At 34.5% G+C, this 6,434-nt stretch overlaps 1 non-coding gene across 1 annotated transcript; it reads right to left on the minus strand.

Annotated features, from left to right (window-relative positions):
* Positions 1-2,925: 2,925 nt before the first annotated feature.
* On the minus strand, positions 2,926-3,032 carry LOC133813606 (small nucleolar RNA R71). Its single transcript, XR_009884615.1, has one exon. It is a non-coding gene; the product is annotated as a small nucleolar RNA R71 (small nucleolar RNA).
* Positions 3,033-6,434: the final 3,402 nt, after the last annotated feature.

Here is a 6,434-nt window from a genome sequence, read left to right on the forward strand (position 1 = left end):
TGTTGTATATTTTATTAATGAAAATATTTAGTTTTAATTTAATTTATGTTTATCTTTGTAGAGAATTTGTTGCATTTTTTGCTCTTGAAAAGCAAGAAAAATGAAGGAAAAATTAACATTTTCAAGGAAAAGAAAGGAAGAAAATTGACATTTTCCTAGGCCCAAAGAAGCCCTCCCAGCCGTGGGCCTGCCACCCCAGCTGCCTCACTCAGCCTAGCACACGCCCAACCCTCCTATAAGCCCACGCTTCCTCTCCTTTAGCCTTCAGCTGCCCCTTCAGTTAGGCCCAAACCTGCCTTGCACCCCTGCCCTGCCGAACCAGCCCAGCTCCTTGGGCCTCCTTTACTGCTCCAAGCCCAGGCCCACCCGAAGCTCCTCCTCTGCCATCTGCCAACCCAAGAAAACAAAAGGAGTATGGTGTCTTGAGCCCAACAATGTACCTTTGTCCCTTATGTCCAAAAATACCACATTTTACCCAATTTTTCTACATATTTCACCACAAAATCATCATTACACCCTATAATTTACCTCTAATTTCCATAATTCTTTTATTTAATTGATTTAATCAATTTAATTAATTTAAGTTGATTATTTTAATGCTCTCATTTTGGCTATAAATATGAAATTTCAAGACCATTTTAGGGGGTGCTTGGTTTTTGGGTAACCATCATATTTTCTACCATTTTCTCTCTACCATTCCCTCTTCCATTTTAGTATTTTTCAAGAGCATTTGATTTATTTTGTAATTTCTATCCTTGTTATGCACTTTTATTCCTTTTCATAAGATTAATAAGATCATGATGAAGAAACTTGTAACTAGGTAATATTTATGTTGTGTGTTGATTTCCCTTGTAATGCAACAAAGTTTATGGATTTTTCTTCTTCATATATGTCTTTCATCTTTAATATCTCATATTTTGGATTGTTAGATAATATTGCACTTTGTTCTTCATTTTGCAAAACATAATATTCTTTGTGTAAGATGTGTCATTAAATTGTACACATCCAATGCTTAGAACAAAAATATTATGTTTTGCCTTATAAATAATGATATTTGATTTTTTTTTTTCATTAGGTTGATTCACATTAAATACTTTGAAATTATATTTTTTTTAAAAGTGAAGAAAAATCCTATCTTTTTAGAAATAATTTGTGCTTAAAATTCTAAATCTATTTGGAAAATGATAGTTTGACTTATTTTAACTATCACTAAAACTTGGGAATCAATATACTAATAAGTATTATTAAACTTACATTTTTTGGATTCTAGTATTTTAATAATATTTCCTTTCAACACTTATTTTTAAATCATTATTGGTTTATTTTTATTCTCTTAAATAGCTTTATTTTAAATCTATTATTTTATGTTCATGACATTAAATCTCATCAATCTTTGGAGCTAGGTTAGAATTTATTAATTTTGGTTTAAAATAGTTTTCCTTTTGATTTTAGACAACTCCTTTGAGTTCGACATCCTTGCTTACATGATCTCTATTCTATGTGAACGATTTGTGCGCTTGCGATATAAATTTTTAAAACATACCCATTTTGGGTCCATCAAGTTTTTGGCGCCGTTGCCGGGGAGTTGCAAGAAAAGAAACGAAATTTATCTCAAGGTTAGTGAATTCTTCTACTAGTTATTTAATTTTTGCACGTAAAAAATATTTATATACAAAAATATAAAAAAATAAATATATTTAAAACTAAAAAAAAAAATAAGAAGAAAAGTTGGGACGGTTCTACCACCCATAAAAAAAACTTACTTATATATTTTTATTTATTGTTTTTTTTAGTTGACGGCACTTGTGCCTCCTAACCTTTGTTGAAATTTTCTTTATTTATCTAGTTGTTATTTTTATTTTATTTTATTTTTTGCAATTTACTACTTGATGGCAATTTTGCCTCCTAGCTAGTTGATGGCAATTTTGCCTCCTAGTCTTTTATCTTATGTTTTAGTTGATGGCACTTGTGTCTCCTAATTTTTACCTTATTTTTGTTATGGTTGATGGCATGCTATGCCTCCCTACTCTTGCCTAATTTTTTATAGTCTTATTTAATTTTACCTTATTGTTTTCTTTGTCTTTTATCATATTATTGTGTAATTGTGAAAAAAATACTTGATTAAAAAAGAGAAACCTAAATCTTGTGCTTTCACCATAAGAAATTTTTGCTTAAAGGAAATTTGAACAAAATTCTCAATCCGCCTCTACTAATTAACCTCAGGTAGTTGTTAGTAGTGTGCGAGTAAGTTGAATCAACTAGGCCTGGGGACAAGTAAACCAAAAAAAAATAAAATTATATTGTTGTGAAATCTCTAAAAATTCTAAGTATGCTCTATGGTTGTAGTTTTAACTGATCTTCCACATCAGAAAATTGTTTGTTTGAGATTTGCTTTGTTGCCTTGTTTGTGAAAATTGTATGCATCATTGGGAACGTAACTCGAAAAATCGATTAGTAAAAAGACGTTTATCTTCGTTTGAAATTGATAGCGTTAGTAAAAATTTGAGCATCATGGAACCAATTGCTAATATTACTGGAAATCCTGTTGATGAAAATGTTGTGCTTGAAAAAACATTGCTTGAGTATTTTGCACCTATTTCATCTAATGCTCCTTCATGTATTGTTCTTCCAACCACTTCTGCTACCCATTTTGAGCTTAAACCGTCAATCATTCAATTGTTGCCATCTTTTTATGGGTTAGATAGAGAAGATCCTTACATGCATGTCAAAGATTTCTTAGAAATTTGCTCAACATTTAAATTTCAAAATATTGCTAATTAGTCGGTCAAACTAAGATTGTTCCCTTTTTCATTAAATGATAAATCAAAAGCTTGGTTAAATTCCCTTCCCACAGGGTCTATAACTACATGAGATCAACTTTATAATAAATTCTTGCTGAATGTTTTTCCTATGTTTAAAACTGATAGTCTAAGGAGAGAAATCTTCGAGTTTTTTCAAAAAGATAATGGAGAGTTTTATGAATGTTGGGAAAGATTTAAAGATTTATTACTAAAATGTCCTCATCATGGTTTTGAAAAATTGAGACTTGTAAAATATTTTTATGATGGTTTGACTCCCTCTAATCCTCAAATGATTCAATCTATGCATACTGGAAATTTTTTAAAATTTCAAGGACAAGAGGCTTGGGACGCCCTTGAAGATTTGTCTGTCAATTCACAACAATAGAATTATTTTGATACTAGGTCTAGGAAAACTAATTCACCAAAAAGTGGAGGAAGGTATGAAGTAAAAGATGAATTAGACTTAAGAATATCCTTAGACAAATTAGCAAGAAAAGTAGAAGCTTTAGCCATAAGCCAAACTATAAATTCTCCAAAACAACCAAGAAAAGATGTTTGTACTATATGTTCTAGTCCTTGCCATAATGCCCAATCATGTCCTTCCTACTAAGAAGCCTTTTCTGAGGAGGCCAATACTCTTCATACTTACGGGAAACCAAATTATAGCCTATTTTCATCCACTTATAATCCAAATTGGAGAAACCATCCAAACTTTTCTTGGAGACAAAACCAACCTTAAATGAATCAAAGGCACCAATACAACACACAAAACCAAACTCATGCCTCACAAAATCAACCATATCCTCAACAAAGGAAACCTTCCTTAGAAGATACTTTACAACAATTTATGCAATCCACTCAACAAATCCTAAAAAATCAGTCTCAATCAATTACCAAACTCGAGACACAAGTAGGACAACTCGCTACTGCTTTAGCTGATAGAGAAAAAGGAACATTCCCTAGTCAACCTATCCCTAATCCAAAAGGTCAATATGAGATAGGAAAGTCTAGTCATAATGGAGAAGTCAAATCAATTTCAACTCTTAGGTCCGAAAAGAACATTGTCAAACTCGATTACATACCTGAGGTTGAAAAAGAAAAATAAAAGAGTCAGCCTTCTAGTTCTAATGTCAATGACTCTTCAAACAAGGAAACTTCAATCCATCATTTCATTCCAAAAGTCCCATTCTCACAAAGATTACTTCCAATTAAAAAAAAGCGGCCATATGATGACATCTTAAAAGTTTTTAAACAAGTTAGTATCAATATCCCTTTCTTAGATGCCATTAAACAAATTCCTGCCTACTCTAAATTTTTAAAGGATCTTTGTACTGTTAAAAGAAACACTAATGTTCCTAAAAAGGCATTTTTAACTGAACAAGCTAGTTCCATTATTCAATATAAGAGTTGTAATGCCCCAAAATTTCTTAATACGGTTTAGGACCTTGATTAGGAGGTCGGGAGGGCCATAATTGATTTATTATGCAATTAAATGATAATATGCATGTTTAGGTGTATTAAATATGCATGTGAACCCATTTTTTATTAATTGGGTGATTTTCATATTTTGGCCATTTCGGGCATATTTGGCATATGTGTGATATGTGTGTGGTGCTTCATTATTTTTTGGTTATGCTAGGGACTCAGCACGAGATGATCCTAGGAAATAAGCTAGTGGGAAAGTCACAACAGAATTTTTACTTGACTCGGAGTGAGTCAAGGGATATTTAGCACATTACCGGGATATTGGGTAATGGGAATAAATATTTGATGATAAATTGGGAGTTAGTAAGATCAGGGGGAAATTCTGGAAGTTTTGACTATTTTACCCCCGGGGGCGTTTTTGGGACCCCGAGCATTAGGATTTTCTTGAGGCTACTTAAGCTTAAAGTAACATGTTAAGAAATAAAAAGAGCGTTCTTTCTCCCTCAAAGTTCCATTTTCGACACGCGATCACATTTTCAAAGGAAACTTGAGTTCTAAGACTCGAATTCAAGCGAGGATTGAGGCATAGGGATTCCAGGGAAGATTAGAAGCTTATTAGCCAGAGGATTTAGTTGGGAAACAACTCAGTCAGAGGTAATCCAAGTTTTAAGTTCTAAGTTTTTAAAGTTTTTAAGCTTGAATTGGATTTTGTGTTTTAATGAGTTTTTGATTGAATTAAAGCTTGGGTTTTGTTGGTTTTAGATCATGGGGATGTTTGGGAACTTTGATTTTGGAATTTGGAGATGTTTAGGTAGGTTTTTGGAAGGTTTTAAAATGGTAAAAATGAGGTTTTGGCTGGGTTTCAATGTGGGCCCGCGACCCTGTTCTTGCGCGCCGCGGCCCGAGCTTAGTGCAGATGAGGGGTGGTGTTGAAGGGCCTTGGGGCCGCGACGCTTGGTGCAGGTGCTTGAGGCTGACGCCCCTGTCTAGTCTGGGGGCCGCGACTCAGTGAGGTGGGGCCGCAGCGCTTGAGGGCATTTGTGGCCAAGGTGGTGTTTTGATCGTGGGAACTCAAACCTTAGGCCTCGGGATCATTCCTACTGCCCGATTTAGTGGGATTCGACGTCCTGGAGGCTAGGTCTTAGTCTGGGAACCTTTTATTACTCATTATGATGAGGTTTTAGATTATGGTTGTCATTAGGTTATCGCGAGGGGATTGGATTCAAGATCGTGCTTGTGGCTTGTTTATTGGTAACCTATGCTTGCACCAAAGGTAAGAAAACTGCACCCAGTATGTGATGTATGTGATGCATAAGATACATGAGATTAGGGCATGGCATGAATGTTGAAATTAAGATTGATCAGAGCTTGAGTCTCTGTATTTGTGCATGATTATAATTATGCTTTTGATTATTGATTAAGCATGCTAAATGCCTTATATCAGAATATTTGACATATGATATATGTCTGTTTGCATTACCTCATTGAGGAAGCACTGACTTATTAGTCAGGGATCGCCATTGGTGTCAGTATTGATTGTGAAGCTGTGACTTATCAGTCAAGATCAACAGTAGTACTGAGCACTAGTCATATGGTATTGGTTTATGAGTCAAGAACGGTATTAGCGTGTTTAACGCAAGCCAAAAAGATTAGATCTAATCGACATAAGCATTGAATGACTCATCATGAGCATCAATGCCTGATCGACCTTAAGTTCGATGAAAACCAAAAGCACTTGTCTAGTCTAAAGGCTAGTTATTTAGAGCCAGAGCCAAAAGGCTAAGGTGACCTACACGTCACATGGCTAGGAGGGTATGAGACCTTCGAGATAGACTTATCAGTTATCTAATTGAGATAGACTTATCAGTCATCTAACCGAGATAGACTTATCAGTCATCTAATTGAGATAGACTTATCAGTCATCTGATTGAGATAGACTTATCAGTTATCTAATCAAGATGAACTTATCAGTTATCTATTTAAAGAATGACTTATTAGTCATCTACCTCAGAGAGAGACTTATTAGTCATCTACTCAAAGCGCAGGACTCCATAAACATTTATTTGTACCTACTTGCATGCTTGAGTAGGGGCATGCCTTTTATGACTTAGTAACACGTTATTACTTGTTCATGAGCATATTGAGTTTTCTTGCTAAGCTTCGACTCGCGGGTGCTATGTGGTGCAAGTAAAGGCAAAAGAAAGCTGA

This window comes from Humulus lupulus, chromosome 1 (assembly GCF_963169125.1).
Source record: "Humulus lupulus chromosome 1, drHumLupu1.1, whole genome shotgun sequence".
In the NCBI taxonomy this organism is placed as follows: Eukaryota; Viridiplantae; Streptophyta; class Magnoliopsida; order Rosales; family Cannabaceae; genus Humulus; species Humulus lupulus.